Genomic DNA, 18389 nt, shown 5'->3' with positions numbered 1-18389 from the left:
ATTATGATGTTAGCTGAAAGGTTTTTATAGGTAGTCTTCATCAAATTGAAGAAGTTATCTTGATTCCTATTATTCTGAGATCATTCAATACCATAAATGGGTTCTGAATTGCATCAAATTTTTTTTCTACATTATGTGACTTTACTTCTTTAGTCTGTTGATATGGTGCATTACATTGATTCAGTTGAATGGTACTCTCTCCACCCAATAACCCAGCTGTCTGTATGTTCTTAAGGTGGAAGCTCAGAGTGTTGTTTTTTTTAACACTATGACCCTGAATAAAGCAACATATCTATATAGCTAGTCCCAGAATCAGTGGTAATTGCTTACATAAGAAGCTCCATATGGCCAGATGATACAGATTGTGGACATATGAGAAAAACCTTGTTGCAAGTAAAATATATCTGTGGCTGAGAAAAAAAGACTGTCAAATGAAAAATTCTACATACAAAAAAAAAAAATTCAGACACTGGGCATGGTGGCTCATGCCTGTAATCTCAGTACTTTGGGAGGCTGAGGCGGGCGGATCACTTGACGTCTGGAGTTCAAGACTAGCCTGGCCAACATGGTAAAACCCTGTCTCTACTGAAAAAAAAAAAAATTAGCTGGGTGTGGTGGTGTATGCCTGTGTTCCCAGCTATTCATGAGGCAGAAGAATCACTTGAACCTGGGAGGCAGATGTTGCAGTGAGCTAAGATTGCGCCACTGCACTCCAGCCTGGGTGACAGTACGAGACTCCATCTCCAAAAAAAAATTGGATTTTTTGGTTTACCTTCCCTGATTCTATTAGTCACTCAATACAATAAACCAAATACTAAATAGGATTAGTTATGGCTTACAAATAAACATAAAGATGTGCATTATATTGCCATTCATTCATTGTATGTAAATTGCCTACAGCTACACTACAATATACAGCTTCCCAAAGCAATCTAAAAGAAACAAACTTTAATGATATAGCACAACTGAAGTTTGGTATAATAAGTGCAAATAAGTATTGCAATGACAGTTCATCATGGTAAACTCAAGGGTCTATAAAAAAATCAAAATTATCGAGGACCTACTTCAAGAAGTATATTAATACATAGATTTCTGTAACTTGGCAGAGAATTCCCTACAATTGCTACATTTAAAGTAATCAACACATTTCTATATCTCAGAAGAAGATGGAAATTATGTGTTTGCCTATCCTAATGTGTTAAACTTTTATTACAATAGTTTTAGCATATTTTTAGCTTAATATTAAGGTAGAAATATTCTATCAAACTAAGAAATAGAAACTGCTCTGAAATTGCAAAAACCTGTACTAGTTCCCTTTTTAAAATTAGAAGGATTATCTGTATAGCATTTAGATTGTTACATCTTATAATAATAAATTACTTGGTATTAATATGCATAATAGAATACAATAGTAGTAATAATGATTGAGAAGTAGTATATTTACTTACCGATAAAAGAAAACCCATGTAAAAGAAACTGAAGAAAATAAATGGGAGAGTGAACAAATGATGAAGTAATGCTCCAAAATACAAGAAAAAGAAAGAAGGGGATACAGAATAGGGGTTAAGACATTGAACTTGAGCAGAGAAGGAACCCTCTTCCTCCACATGGAGCATATTGTGAGGGAGTGAAGAATGAAATGAGAAGGAGGAGAGAAAGAAACAAGGGAAGAAAAAATAAAGGGAAGGAAGAAAGGAAGAAAAAGAAAGCGGGGGGAAGAGACAAGGAAAGAAAGGAAAAGTATAGATACTGACTGTTATGGACTGAATTGTGTCCTGTCCCTGCACCACTACCACTACCAAATTTTACGTCAAAGCCCTAATGCCCCATGTTACTGTATTTGCAGATTAGGCCTTTAAAGAGGTATTAAGGTTAAATGAGGTCATAAAGGTGGGGCTCTAATCCAATATGACTTGTGTCGTTGTAAGAAGAAGAAGAGACATTAGGAATGTGTACATTCAAAACCAAAGGTCAGGGCTGGGCATGATAGCTTACGCCTGTAATCCCAGCACTTTGGGAGGCCAAGGCAGGCAGATCACTGGAGCCCAGGAGTTTGAGACCAGCCTGGGCAACGTAGCGACAGCCTGTCTCTACAAAATATACAAAAATTAGCCAGGCATGGTGGTGTGCACCTGTAGTCCCAGCTACTTAGGAGGCTGAGGTGGGAGGATCATTTGAGCTCAGGAAGTTGCGGCTGTAGTGAGCTGTGATCGTGCCATGACATTCCAGCCTGGGAGACAGAGCAAGACCCTGCCTCAAACAAAAACAAAAACAAAAACAAAAACAAAAACAAAACCCAAAGGCCATGTGAGAACACACAGAAGGCAGCCATCTGCAAGCCAGAGGGAGCATGCCATTCTCCTGCCTCAGCCTCCCGAGTAGCTGGGACTACAGGCGACCGCCACCTCGCTAGGCTAATTTTTTGTATTGTTTAGTAGAGACGGGGTTTCACCGTGTTAGCCAGGATGGTCTCGATCTCCTGACCTCGTGATCCGCCCGTCTTGGCCTCCCAAAGTGCTGGGATTACAGGCTTGAGCCACCGCGCCCGGCCAACTTCTGCTGTTTAAATCACCCAGTCTTTAGCATTTTGTTATAGCAGCAGGAACAGACTAAAACATTAAGTTAAATGGGGGGACAGAAACAGTGAACTGCTAATAGTCTCCAGTTTTTCTTTGGACCAGAAAGCAAGTCTGCCAAGACCAATGAGTGATGGAGTAAAGAAATTTTGCAACAGATCCAGAAGAGAATGAGGTGTTAGGCGTAGGGGACCATGTGAAAGGATTGCCAACTGTCCATTTCAGATTAGAGATCAATCTTTTAGAGGCATCAGTCTTCACAGTTACATAATCGACTGGTTAGAAGGAACACAGCAAAATGGGAAAGGTAAAACCTTTGAGGTTTCTAAAGTCTGAGTGATAACCTACCTCTGTCAGTGTAGCTGTGTCTTGGGTTGTTATCTAGAGTTATAATAATGATAGTTACATAGAGTGTGCCAATAATAATATCTACTCCTTTTAGAGTTGTTCTAGAGTTATGTAAAACTTTATCATAGAGTCGGTCAGATAGTAGACAATAAATAATAGTTACTATAATTATTACTATGGAATTAGTTTAGTATTGGTACATTGTTAGAAAGATACAGCAAAAATGAGAAGGAAAAACAGGAGTTAAAAGCAAGTGGTTCAGCTGGGCGCGGTGGCTCATGCCTGTAATCCCAGCACTTTGGGAGACCAAGGCGGGTGGATCTCTTGAGGTCAGGAGTTCGAAACCAGCCTGGGCAACATGGTAAAACCCCATCTCTATTAAAAATACAAAAAATTAGCATGGTGGCAGACACCTGTAATCCCAGCTACTTGGGAAGCTGAGGCAGGAGAATAGCTTGAACCTGGGAGGTGGAGGTTGCAGTGAGTTGAGATCACGCCACTGCACTCAAGCCTGGGCAACAAGAGCAGAATTCTGTCTCAAAAAAGAAGAAAAAAAGAAAGTGGTTCAAGTGACAGAGCAGTGTCTTGGCTAGAGAGGGGAGTAAAGCGAATGCCTGAGTATACTGACAAGCTGGAAAACAGGAGGAAAAGTAAGTTAAATGTCCTGAGGATGAAGTCCAGTTGAATTTTAAACCCAAGAAAATGAGAAAGATAGAAAGATCGATGATTAAAAAACCTCCAGAGAAGACTGCTGAGTGTGAATTAGCAGTTACTTCTTATACGTAACACCACAGAGAAACATGACAAAAAAAGAAAGCCAGCTAAATGGTCATGGCCTTGTCATTAGCTAGCAGTATATCTTGAAAGAAGGCGCTTAAATTGTGAGCCTTACTGCTATTCGAGGATTACTGACAAATTACCTCTGGTTTCTCCTTTATTATTGCACTTCCTCTGTACCCTCTCTCCCACAACACAACACACACACACACACACACACACACACACACACACACACTCATCATTATAGTAAAGATCAAGAAAGGCAGCAAAGAAGAGCAAAGATCTGGAAAGTAGGCACATTTTCAAAACTGACATTTGTCTTGTGCATCCTCCTACTTCCCTTTTTTCTCTCCCAGTCCCACCTCTACAAGCCCAAAAACCCCAGCTCTCATTGCTGGCTCTGCTCCCAGAAAAAGCCCAAAGTGCCATGTTTCTCTCTGACCTTTCTTCCCTCCCTCCCACCTATTACAACTTCCATTGCTGAGTCTATCTCAGTTTAACAAGAGAAAAGGCAAAGTGATTAAGCCTTTCCATAATGATGCCAGGATGAATAGTAACTCATCTATGCTTAAACCTCCCGTGTGTTTGGCTTAAAAACTGAAATGAATCCATTTGGCAAAATTTCAGGAAGAATGGAAAAGGGATAATTTGGGACAACGAGATTTTCTTTCTTCCCTATTTTACAGTTGTGAGGAAGAAAAAGAAGTGTTTGTTGTAACTGACAACAGATAACCACCACAGAAAAAACATCCACAGCAGCTCAGAATGTTACACTTAAAGGTACTTTCTAGGCATACAGGCCTGCACAGGATGCTGAAGTGGGGGACTTACGAGGGCAAATATGAGGAAGCAATCTACCCTACTATAACCCTGAAAACAGTGGTTCAGAACCATCTACCATGTCATGGTAATGACTCTCTTTTCTCTTCCCTTTATCACAGAGGCTGCCCCTCACCCTGCCCCTGAGATGCTCCCCTGATAAAAGGAGGTGGGGGGGGGGAAAGGAAGCAGCCATAAAGGCAGCAGCAGGAGTGAACTCTCCACCTTAGTTATTTCCTGTTAGAAGCGGGTAAAGAATCTGCAGCCTAGAAGACTTAACAGAAGCCTGAGTATAAAGCAAGAAAATAGCTGTAGACAGAATCACATGAAAAAGTGACTATACAGGAAAAGGTGCCATTCAATGAGAAAAGGGGGAAAAGGATCACTGAAGGAAAGAAACACTCTCTTCCCTCCCTTCCCAAAAAAGGTAGAAATACAATCAAATGTTTCAGAGCAGGAATCAGGAAAACTTCAGCCCACATGCCAAATCTAACCAGTTGCCTGTTTTGGCAAATAAAGTTTTATGGGAACACAGCCACACTCATTCATTTATGTGCTGTCTATATGGCTACTTTCACATTATAATGGAAAAGCTGAACGACTGCAACAGAGTCCATATGACTTGTAAAGGCTAAAACATTTACTATCTGGCCCTTCAAAGAAAAAAGGCGCTGCTTTAGGAGGTCAGGGGTTAGAAGGGGACTGAGACGAGGCCATCAGATTTGATAATAAGTGATCTCTGGCAAATATGAAGAAACAATTTAAGAGAAGTTTAAAAGAAAGTAAAGGTATTTTAATAAAATAGAGACAATGAGGATAAGGTATTCTTTCAAACAGCCTCTAGGAACTACATGCAAGTCTGCATGGGGAAAGAAGAAATTTTCTTGATCTCACCAATCTTACTCCCCTTGGAGTCACTCTCTCCACCAATCAACCAGCCTCCCAAACTAGAAACTTTAGAATTTTGGTAAGTGATTCTAGCTCCACACTGCTTTCCATATCCTCAGTTCCAGGTGCAATGTTTAGTATACAAAAGATAATGTTTGCTGAATAAACAATTTAAGAGTACAGAATGTAGAGAGAAAAGATTAAGAGAGAAAAAAATTCTGTCCCCACTTCATACCTGGAAAAACATTCCATGCCACCTCTAAAGGCTATGTAACTTGGACTCAAGTCTTAAGACTCATCATAGGCCGGGCGCAGTGGCTCATGTCTGTAATCCCAACACTTTGGGAGACTGAGTCCAGTGGATCACTTGAACTCAGGGGTTCGAGACCAGCCTGGCCAACATGGAAAACCCCGTCTCTACTAAAAATACAAAACTTAGCCAGGCACAGTGGCATGTGCCTATAATCCCAGCACTCTGAGAGAAAGAGACAGGTGGATCATGTCAGGAGTTCGAGACCAGCCTGGCCAACATGATGAAACCCTGTCTCTACTAAAAATACAAAAATTAGCCAGGCGTGGTGGCATGTGCCTGTAATCCCAGCTACTTGGGAGGCTGAGACAGGAAAATCGCTTGAACCCAGGAAGCAGAGGTTGCAGTGAGCCGAGATCGTGCCACTGCACCAGTCTGGGTGACAGACGGAGTTGCACCAAAAAAAAGAAAAAAAAAGATCTGGTTATTTAAAAGAGCCTGAGACTCCTCCCCTTTCTCTTGCTCCTGCTATCACCATGTGACATACTCATGCCCCCACTGCGTCAGGAAGTAAAAGCTTTCTGAGGCCTCACCAGAAGCCAAGCAGATGCTAGCACCATGCTTGTATGACCTGTAGAACTGTGGGCCAATTAAACCTCTTTTCTTTATAAATTACCCAGCTTCAGGTATTTCTTTATAGCAATGCTAAAACAAGCTAACACACACCAAAGCCTAAGATTTACATCTATGTTTCCTACTAAAAATGTTATAGATTTGGCTATTAAATTTAGGTCTTTGGGCCGGGTGCGGTGGCTCAAGCCTGTAATCCCAGCACTTTGGGAGGCCGAGACAGGCGGATCACAAGGTCAGGAGATCGAGACCATCCTGGCTAACACGGTGAAACCCTGTCTCTACTAAAAAATACAAAAAATCAGACAGGCGTGGTGGCGGGCGCCTGTAGTCCCAGTCACTTAGGAGGCTGAGGTAGGAGAATGGCATAAACCTGGGAGGCAGAGGTTGCAGTGAGCTGAGATCTGGCCACTGCACTCCAGCCCGGACGACAAAGCAAGACTCCGTCTCAAAAAAAAAAAAAAAAAAAAAATTTAGGTCTTTGGTGCATTTTGAATTAACATTTTTATATCATATGAGGTAGGTGTCTAATTTCATTTTTGTACATGTGGATATCTAATTGTACCAGCACACTATGTTGTTTTAACAGCAAATGAGAAAATATATAAGATAATTTGATACTACAAATATTTGTGGTTGTTAAAACTCAGGTACTAAGCAAACAGCTCAGTAGGATACTACAACAAACATGTAACTAATTCTCCTGTCTCTAGTTTCTCCTTCAATATCTGTTTCATATCTGTTTAAAACACAGTCCAGTAACGCAACAACTCTACATAAAACTAAAGATACCTACTCCTGACAGAATTAGAATTTCTGGAAATTGTAAGACAGAACTTGCTCCTGATTTTTCCAGTTTATACAAGCTATCCACAATACTTAGCTCATGGCCTCTTTTCTCTCTTTTCAATTTTCCAGGCTCATCTCTTACCATTTGTTGTCAACCACTTGGTCTGGCCACACAATGTTACTAGACACATCCAATGTGAAGTACTCTTGAAAGACTGTAGATTCCTCATGCTAGACTTTTGGCTTTCCTTACCCTGGGGGTTCTCTGAAGCAGAAAGAATTTTATTTATCCCTACATTCAAGAGTCCAGCAGAGTGCCCAACACAAAGCAGGTGTTTCACAAACACTTGCTAAGTTAAAGGAATACACAGGCAGGCATAGTGGCTCACACTTGTAATCCCAGCACTTTGGGAGGCAGAGGTGGGAGGATCACTTGAGGCCAAGAGTTAGAAACTAGCCTGGGCAAAAACAGTGCAACCCCATCTCTACAAAAGCAAAATTTTAAAAACTAGCCAGTCCTGGTGGTATGTGCCTATGCTCACAGCTACTCAGGAGGCTGGGGCAGAAGAACAGTTTGAGGCCAGGAGTTCAAGACAGCAGTGAGCTATGATCAGACCACTGCACTCTAGCCTGGGCAACAGAGGAAGATCCTGTCTCCACTCCCCTCCCCACTCCAAAAAAAAGGAATGTGCCTATAATTGGAAGACAGTGATGAAGTTAAAGGAATAAAGTAGACCAAGGTGATAGGTTTGGAAAACGTTAAATCACCTTGTTTGGCAGGAAAATTGTCTATACAGGGGGATGCTGAGAGAAGGCTGGAAACCTGGGTGGGACAGCAAGAGTAAAGGCCAAGTGAGGAATTTGTACAGTAATAGTTTTTTAGGGTAACTTGATGGATTTTTAGACACAGGTTATACCACTTCTCTTTTCCCCCAATAATAGATTTGTGACTTTGGCTAAATTATGTGACTCAGAAAAGACTCAAGTACTTCATACACAAAATTAGACTACTCTCTTTAGAATGATAGGCTCAGCTGGTAGGCCTATCACCCTAGACACAGAAGAAAAAAAATTCATGCTATAATAAGGAAACTTGATAGTCATTTACAAGAGTTTACCAACTTTTGAGCAATGAAATCTATTTTCCAAATAAACTCATACATGGAACCCTAGTACAGAATCCTTTTTTAAACCCACAATAATTGAAAGTGGCATGAAAAAAACTGGAGGCCCCACACACCCACCTTCCTTCCTCTCACAAACATTAGTTCATATAATCAAGTGAACTTCAAATCAAATATGGGGAACCCTAAAGCACTATTTAGAACACGGTCAAAAGTTTACTAATCTAGAGGGATCTAGGTAAAGTCATACAATCAAGACTCCCCTTTGTGGCTACTGATAACGAAAATAAATGCTAGGGAGGAAACAAAGAAAAAAACTAAAGATGGAAAGGAAGTCCTACTGTAATTTTCCTGGCCAGACCAATAGAGGGCATAAACTAGGATGGTAGTATTAAAAACACAGAAGCCAAGCAAATATAACATACAGAAACAGTTTCTACTTTGTTTTCCATATTCTAGATGGGAACCCTGCTGATCCAGGAGAGACTGCCCCTCCCAAGGCTAGCTACTTCTTAGACAGCAAACTACCCCTCCTTAAGTGCTTTTCACATGCAAACCACTCAATCTAAAACTACCTCCCATCCATTCCCAATGTTCAGCTCTCAAAGAACTCTTATATTCTGGGACTATTAGAATAGTCCCCTGTTCTAACAATCACACCAGGGCCAGATATCAAACATGCGGCTGCTCTTATATGTGAATATGTTGAGATTATTAAAATCAGCCAATTCTCCTTACCCTGCATCGCCTGTTCCTTCTCACTAAGATCATGATAAAGTCTCTCCCCAATGATTTCCCTAGATATTTCTGCCTCCTAACCAACCCTGGTGCTTCCCTATGAGCACTATGTGGCGTGGCATATATGCCACCCTATCTGATGTGCCATGCCCTCTCCGCTTAGAAACTGTATCAATCTTTTCAATGGCAGTTGTCTCCTGACCTATTAGTTTCACCATGTTTGAATAATAATATAAACTACATTTTAAAAAGAGTTCAGAACCAAGCATCAAACAAACAGCATATATTGAGATAATAAAACGTGAAGTATTAAGAAACAGCATGGCCGGGCATGGTGGCTCATGCCTGTAATCCCAGCACTTTGGGAGGCTAAGACGAGAGGACTGCTTGAGCCCACGTGTTCCAGACCAGCCTGGGCAACACAACGAGACCCAATCTCCACAAAAAATTTTAAAAATTAGCAGGGGTGGTGGCACATGCCTGTAGTTGCAGCTACTTGGGAGGCCAAGGTGGGAGAATCACTTGAGCCTGGGAGGTCAGGGCTACAGTGAACCCTAATGGTATCACTGCACTCCAGCCTGGGTGACAGGGAGGGATTGTCTCAAAAAAAATAAAAAATAAAATAAAATAAAAATAATAATAATAATAAACAGTATGAAGATGAGATTTTCTAGTTATGAGAAATGCCAAAGCAGAATATGTTTTAAGAGATAAACCTGACATAAAGTAAATGTCTTTTTTTAATTAAAACACATTAACTATGAATATGTTTAACATCATTTATCTTCATCATTCAAGATATCTGAGCCAAAAACCTAGGCCAATAATCCTTGAGTCTCATTTACATTCCACATTTAGATCATCAGAATATACAAATATCCAGAATCTGGCCACATCTCAACAACTTTACCTTTACTACCCTGGTTCAAGCCACCATCATCTCTTACCTGGACTCCTGAAGAAGTAACCTCCTCACTATTCACCTGGCTTCCATTCTTGTCCTGCTACAATCCCTTCTCAATGAAGAATGAGCCCTTTAAATCACAGTCAGACCATACCATTCCTCTGCTCGAAACCCTGCAATGGTTTTCTGTTTCACTCAGGGTAAAAGTTAAAGGTCCTGCTGTGGTTTAAGAAGGCTCTAAGTGATCTGTTCCCCTGCCATCCCTCTGATCTCATCTCCTACTTCTTTCACCATCTTATCCAGCTCCAGCCACTTAAACCTCCTTACTGTTTCTAAAACATCAAACACAGTCACACATCAGTTTCCTCTGACTAGAACATTCTTTCCCCAGAAATCTGCATTGCTCATTTACTTACCTCCTTTACATCTCTACTATAAGTCACCTTATTAGACAGGCCTTTCTTGACCATCCTACATATAATATCACAAACATATCTGTCATTCTGTATCCCTCTTATCCTGCTTTTTCTTCATAGCAGTTATCAGTATCTGATATATAATAGTTTTCGCTTTTTTGTGTTTTTTTTTTTTCCTGAGACAGAATCTTACTCTGTCTCCCAGGCTAGGGGGCAGTGGCACGACCTCAGCTCACTGCAACCTCTGCCTCCTGGGTTCAAGCAATTCTCCTGCCTCAGCCTCCAAAGTAGCTGGGACTACAGGCGTGCACCACTATACCTGCCTAATTTTTTTATTTTTAATAGAATTATTTCACTATGACCAATTGTTTCACTATGTTGGTCAGGCTGGTCTCGAACTCCTGACTTTGGGTGATCCATCTGCCTCAGCCTCCCAAAGTGCTGGGATTACAGACGTGGACCACCATGCCCGGTTTTTTGTGTGTAATTTATTGTCTCTCCCCATTACAAACAGGCACCTAAGAAGCTGGAACTTTGTTTCATTCACTGCTATGTATGAGTGCCTAAAATAGCGTCTGAGCAGGCACTGAGTAAATATGAAATTAATTAATATACCAAGAATTTGGCCTTCCTGAGGGATTTACACTTGCACTGCTCAAAAATCCATAAACCTAGCAAAGAGACAAAACTGGTTCACTAGTGGTAATATATACAAATGTAAAAATAAAAATGTAGTCTTCTAAGAAAGATGGAAAGCTTGACAGTAAATGATTAATTACCAAAAAAATAAAGTATAAATGAGAGATTGGCAACCATGTGAACTCACCTCAAGAGAATAATAGATACCTACAAATGAACATGTGAAAAACTTTATAATAAAACTATATAATTAAGCACAGAGAATAAGAATATCCTGCCAAGATTTGCTAACTTGGCAAACATCCATATTAAACTCAGCTTCCCCAATTCCAGATACAAATGGAATTGTGAATTTGGCAATTCACTGGAGAGAAAGACTGCATTACAATGTAGGTTCACATTAAAGTTACCTCATTCTTCTCAACTTAGATCTGACCCAGAGGAAAATTTTTAACAGATTCTATTGGACATGTGCCATACTATAGTCAGTGAAGTTCAAAATTAACATTTTAGATGTTAACCTAAATGATTTGTTTTCCTAAAACTAAACTGTACTAAAAAAAATGCATTATGAGTATAAAATGAATTATTTTAAATAATATTTTGTCAAAGAAAAAGCAATTTATAACACCAGTCCTTCCCTCGTATTTTGATTTCATTCATGTAGTGCCTCATCCATGGCTGAACACATGGTAGCACTCAAGCTGTTCACTGATAAGAGAGACATAATATTCTTTCCTTCAAGGTTTATTCAATATAGATATGTCCACCTCAACATTCCCAGTTATTAAAAAAAAAAAGCAAATGAAAATTATGTACCCCAAATTTGTATATAAATGTATTAATCATTTATTTAACAATTAGTATGTCACAAAGCATAGTATTAGATACTGAAGACACAAAATAAAAATTGCACATGCTGCTATCAATAAATTCATAATGTGGTAGGGAAATCATATAAACTATAACAGAAAATGATAACTTCTATGATCTTGGGGTACACAGGATGCAAAGGAAGCCCAGAGGAAAAGTTTCCGAGACAGAATGCGTAGAAAAAGGATGGGAGAAAATGCAGGCACAAAGTAACACTGAGAAGAGGGCAGAGGTAAACCTAACGCTATCTACAAATGATAGTATGGCTAAAGGAAAGGAAATGTCACATGAATAAAGACGTATGCAGAGCCCAAGGCCTTACATGACACCCTTAAAAATCTGGCTGTTAATGGGGAGGATCCTAAGTAAGACAGTAATATGAGCTGTGTTTCATTTAAGATGGTCAATCTAGCAGTATCGTGAAGTTTACTTTAGAAAGGAGATTGAGACTGCAGATTATTAAATCAGTTAGTACTGATCCAGAAGAAGGGAGAACGGTGGCAGCGGTGGTGGCTTTGGCAGCTCAGGACTGAGTGCAAGTAACAGAATCGGCACGATTCTCCAGAGGTTCTTCAGGTTCTCCTCTGTCTTTCGGTCAGCAGTCTCAGTCCGTTTGCAGAGGAACATTGGTGTTACAGCAGTGGCGTTTAATAAGGAACTTGATCCTGTACAGAAACTCTCCATGTACAAGGTTAGAGAATACAAATCTAAGTGACAGATCTGGAGGATCTGTTGATATTGGTCCAGAGTACCAGCAAGAGCTGGACAGGAAGCTTTTTAAGCACAAGCAAAGGTATGGTAAAGCAGACATGAATACGTTCCCTAACTTCAAATTTGAAGATCCCAAATTTGAAGTCATCAAAAAACCCCAGGCCTGAAGAAATAAAGTAAAATTAATCTGGTAAGTTGTCAAGGGTTAGCAGTACAACTAGCTAGAAGTTTCAGAATAAACATACATTCACAACTGTCAAATGTTCTTTTAATCTCGATTCCAAATAAATTATTTGGTGATGTGGAGTATTAAAAAATCTGGAAGGAAAAATAAAGATGTGGATGAAAAGAAGGGGATATTACTTGAGAGATATTAAGAAAGTTATAGAGATGGGAACTGGTGAATAATGAAAACTTGAATCAGCTCAGTGGCAGTGGAGCTGGACAGGAAGGAGGGAAGGAAACATCAACAGGACCTGGTGACTGATTAAAGGCAGAAGATTGGGCCAGACACAGTGGCCTGCAATGCCAGCACTTTGGGAGGCCAAGGCAGGCAGATCACTTGAGTCCAGGAGTTTAAGACCAGCCTGGGCAACATGGTGAAACCCTGTCTCTAAAAGAAAAAATATATATACATACAAAAATTAACCAGGGGTGGTGGTGCATGCCTGTAGCCCCAACTACCTGGAAGGCTGAGGTGGGAGGATCACTTGAACCCAGGAAGCAGAGGTTCCAGTGAGTGGAGATCACGCCACTGTACTCCAGCCTGGGTGACAAAGTGAGACCCTTTCTCAAAATAAAATAAAAAATAAAGGCAGAAGATTGGATAGAAGGAGGATACTCTTGGTTAATGGCACCACCACCCAACCAATTGCTTCAAATATATAGTTGGTTCAGATATAAAGGGAGAAACAAGTCTGATGAAAAAACAGTGAAAACAACTTGGAGATACTGGATTTGAATTATTTCAAAATAGTAAAGAAAAGAAAATTATATAAGCAGATTATCAGAAATAAGTCTAGAATTCAAGACAGAGATAAAAGCTGGAGGAAAGCCAGGAAATGGTGATCTCCTAGAAATCAAAAAAGGTAAGAGATTTAACAAACAGAGAATGGTTACCAATGCCAAATAGGAGTAAAGGTGTTAATAATTTCAGTAGGGTGGTAGGGAAGACACAGCCAAAGTCTGTTCAGGGATACATGAGAAGCAAGTGAGCAAATGGAAGCAGCAAGTATCCATTAGTCTTTTTACACGTGGCTCTGACAGAAGGGGTAAGACAGCAGTAAAGAACTGTTCTCTACTGCTGTCTTTCAGAGCCTTTCTTTCAGAGTCACATATAAAGCAACTCACTGGAACCTCTGCTTCCTGGGTTCAAGTGATCCTCCCACCTCAGCCTCCCAAGTAGCTGGGACTACAGGCATGCATTTTCTATACTATTTTGAGATAATTCAAATCCAGTATCTCCAAGTTGTTTTCACTGTTTTTTCATTCTCCCAAAGGAGAACTGTTTGTCTCCTAAATCAAGGAGCACGTGAGCCTGTGAAGTTCCATAGCAGAGAGGAAATAAGTGATAGGAGAAAAAAAAAAGAAGGAAGAGGCATACCCTTCTATAATGCTGCAGCCAGAAAAGGGTAAAATGAGGCCCGAAAGTTCAGGCATATGTATATGGCCATTTAACTAGGGCTTTTTAAGCAATAAGCATGCTGTGCTTAGGCTATCTCAGCACTATTGTTAAATGTTTTAATTACGTAATTTTTGATACTTTTGATACTTTTAATTATGTAACTTTTGATAACTTTGATACATTCATGTTATCATATGTTGTAATTATTGTTGTTACTATTACATTTTCTCTATATAGCACTATGTATGGGGCAACATACTAAGTAGCTTTACAAAAATTATTTCTTTTAATCCTCACCAAAATTCTATGAGGAAGTATTTCTCCATTTTATATATGAGAAAACTGAGGAATAGAAAGGCTAAATAACTTGCCCTCAAATACTCAGCAAACAAAGGACAGAGTTGAAAATGGAACCCGGGCAGTCTAGCTCCAAAGCCCATGATCTTAACCATCAAGTTATGCTACCTCTTTTCAGGTGGATAAAGAATACTTTTGGTTACTAACTTAATCTGAAGACAATTACTTTCTAGCAGGAAATATTTCTAATTATACAATACATGTAGGAGAAAATTGAGTCTACTGATCAGAAACTTGCTAGACTATATTATTAAGTTAAAAAACACACAGAATTAAAAGTAATGTTATTTAAAACATCTGTACATTTTTAATCTATATAAACATGTACATATAACAATAGTTCTTACCTATATAAATATGTACATATAACAATTGTTCTTAAATTTTACCATGCATCAGAATTTCCTGGTGGGCTTGTTCAAATGCAGACTGCTGAACCCCTACTTCAAACTCCAATCTTTCCCCATTACTTAACAAAATAAAGTACAAGTTCTTCTCAGCATGGCTTACCTCTGGTCATGAGGCATTGTCTAATTATTCATCTTTCAGTATGTTTTTAGTACATTACCTTTTTTTTTATGCTTTCCCTAATACAACCCTTCCTAATAAAGCCATACATTCCTTCTATGACTCCAAAGCACCTCTAAAATAGTAAAAAACAGAACAACAATGATAATAGTATCAATTAACTCTGGGGGGTATTCCCCAAGGAAACATGAATTACCTCATTCAATCCTTATAACAACTTCTCAGGATAAAGATTATAATTATTCTCACTGTACATATGGGAAAAATATGTGTTAAAGACAAAAAGTACAAGGCACTCCAAGATTATAATAGGTAGATCTAACCTGTTTATAGTTATTGTACTGGCAGTGTCCTATTATAAGAGTATAAGTTACACAGACTATGAATTTCAGGATGCCAAATAATTCCATTTCAAAATGACACTTTCAAAACCAAATTATTAATTATAAGACCAAAGTCATATAGTTAAAATTTTAAACACATTATTTAAAATGAAATTTAAATTTGTCAGCTCTTTTTTTTCCCTTAGCAAATGGAGCTATTACCCATCTGACACAGAATGTAATAAACATAAACTATCCAAAACTAATAAAATGGCATTTGAAAATGTCCTTGCAATATTGGTCATGATAAAGGTAAAATAATATGTCAAGTTCCTGACAATCCTAGTAGTGCATAAAGTACTTCCCTTTTGGACAATGCTAACTTCCTTATGATTGAATTAGATCCATGACTTAATATACATCATTTGTAAGATTTTATTTTATTTTTTTTTATAAAAAGCAGACTTCTTTCATAGTAAATTTCAAAATGAAAACCAGTATTTTTTTTACAGAGGAAAAATACCTAAAAGTCCAAATACTGATCTTACAAAGAGACATGAAAGGTAAAATCAAGTATGAACCAGGCCTGGATCCCCATATCTTCAGTTTCTATTTATCAAACAGAAAAATCTTTCCAACTTTCTCCTTTCCTGTATAAGACCAAAACTATGCAATATTCTGTTTGTATTACAATTACACTAATTCAATGCAGGTCACTTGCTTTTTACTGAGTCCAGATGACATTCAGTAAACTAAACATGGGCCAATTAGTTTTAAAAAAAAGGAAGAAAAGAAAAAAGGAAGAAAGGAGTATGTTCTGATTGCCTTTGGGTAGGTCATACAGTGGCTACAGAGCATCACAGCCTGAACTTCATTTTGGCTAACACCAACCATACGGCTAACATTAAGGACTAGCATTTTTTATTCCTTTCAGATTTCTCACGTTTGGAAATTCCAATTTAAATACATTTTCTGGTGAAAGTGAGGACAGCACTCCTGCATAATATCAGTTTTCCCCTAATTCAACTCCAATGTCTTATTTTGGAGCTACTAAAATGGAGTCTGCACAATGTCTAAAAAAGTGTAATAATCCTTTTGAACCAGTTTATGTATTACAGTTATAAATGAGCAAATGAAACTGATGATTTAGCTGACACAAACCCACACAAAAAAAGATGGTCTAAAGCTATGAAGTTTCAACATCAATGTTTGTAATCTCAAATCAACCTGAACCACCATACAATTAGATATATGATAAAATAAGTAACAGAAATATTCATAACTAAAAGCAGTATTATTTTTAAATATCTTATTAGGTGTTGGCACCCAACATTTTCTTACAATCTATCATGTAAAGAAATCTGTTTTACTATTCCTTTTAAACTCTCTACTCATGCTACTTTAGTTGTATTTCTAGAAATAAATAATAAACTGTTCACTAATTTTTTTTGGCTAAGAAACTTTTTAAAAGTTATAATGTAACTAAGTTAAAATGTACATATAATCATAATTTGATATCAGACTGCTTTCATACAAAAAACCTACATTAATTACTTCCTCAAGTAAATTTACACTTTATCAATTGTTGGTATTTTAAATTAATAAGTACTCAAAAGAAACTATTCATTCACCAATATTACAAAAATGGAAGTCTCCAAATATGTAAACTAGCTTGATTTTTAGATTTGTTACTTATTTAGTCTAATTTTTTTAAACTTGCCTAAATTTAACTGAAGAATATTATGTTCCTGCAAGTGTTCATGAATACAAAGATACAGTAATGAAGATGGAAATTATTTACTCTAACAATTCTGACTGCATGACTGTTAAATCACTTACATACGGTCAAATGATCTACAAGGAAGCAGGGAGGTCCTGAAATTGTATACTCATATCCATTTTCAACTACTGCACAGGTGACACAACCAATCAAGGCATTACTGAAACAGAATGGGAATAGAAAGCACTTAGTGAATAAAAGTGACTTCTTTAGACAAAAATGTAGAGGTTAGCTTGTGACCAAGGTGCAAGAAACAGCAGCACCATTCCTCCCATTGTTTGTTCATATTAAGAGAAAAGTAACACCAATAAGAGGCAAAGGACAGAGGACAGCAACACCAGCAAAGAGTCAGGCAGCAGTGGGGTCAGAGCACAAGAACAGTATTAAGAGTTAAACATGGAGCACAGAAGGGGTGGTTTAAAATGTCAGTTTTGCCCAACTATTTATAGCACAGTTCTTACATATAATTGAATCAATAAGCACTATTCCCAAAAGCTTGGAAATAAATGTTACAATGAAATGTTGGTTATGTAAAAATCTTATTTAATGCAGTAATTACTATTTAGAAAAGAGCAAATATAGTAAATATTAAGTAAAAATTAAAAATAATTAAAATGGGCTTATGGTCTGAAATATAATAGGACATATTACGGGAAATGCATTACAACTATGCATAAAGCTGTGAAAAGGCAACAGTTATATTAATCTGTAGAAACAGTACTACTCTAAAAATTACAATAGGGAGATATACTTTTATTTTTTTTTCTTTTCACACAAGGTCTTATTCTGTCACCCACACTGGAGTGCAGTGGCATGATCATGGCTCACTGCAGTCTCAACCTCCTGGGCTCAACCGACCCTCTCAACTCAGGTTCCCGAGTAGCTGGGACTACAGGAGCATGCCACCACACCCAGCTAATTGTTTTTGTATGTTTTGTAGAGGCAGGGTTTTGCCATGTTGCCCAAGCTGGTCTGAAATTCCTGGGCTCAAGTGATCCACCCACCTCACTCTCCCAAAGTGCTGGGATTACAGGCATGAAGTACCATGCCGGGTCCAATGTGGATATTAATCCTCCTGAAATAGATGGGATTTTAAAAGCAATACTCAGTTTCAATGTTGAAATGTGCTCTCCTTTGACTGAAAACGACATGACACTGTGAAAGCTTTCTTCTAACAAGGGAATTTTTAGACCTTCACACAACAAGTTTTCATAATGTTTACTACTTTCAATAAGCTTCATGACTATTGATGCTTTGGGGAAAATTTACTTTTTGTTTCTTCATTTGCTTTT

General features: G+C 38.4%; 1 protein-coding gene and 1 pseudogene across 1 annotated transcript in view; one reads left to right on the top strand and one right to left on the bottom strand.

Moving 5' to 3' along the window:
• Positions 1-18389, bottom strand: part of STK3 (serine/threonine kinase 3) — a 335851-nt gene that overhangs the window by 160522 nt on the left and 156940 nt on the right. The window lies entirely within an intron of this gene.
• Positions 3648-12652, top strand: LOC113224965 (annotated as a pseudogene).

The sequence above is a fragment of the Piliocolobus tephrosceles genome, chromosome 7, assembly GCF_002776525.5.
Source record: "Piliocolobus tephrosceles isolate RC106 chromosome 7, ASM277652v3, whole genome shotgun sequence".
NCBI classification, from domain to species: Eukaryota; Metazoa; Chordata; class Mammalia; order Primates; family Cercopithecidae; genus Piliocolobus; species Piliocolobus tephrosceles.
Note: the sequence above shows the minus strand (reverse complement) of the source record. Positions and strands in the feature narration are given on the sequence as shown.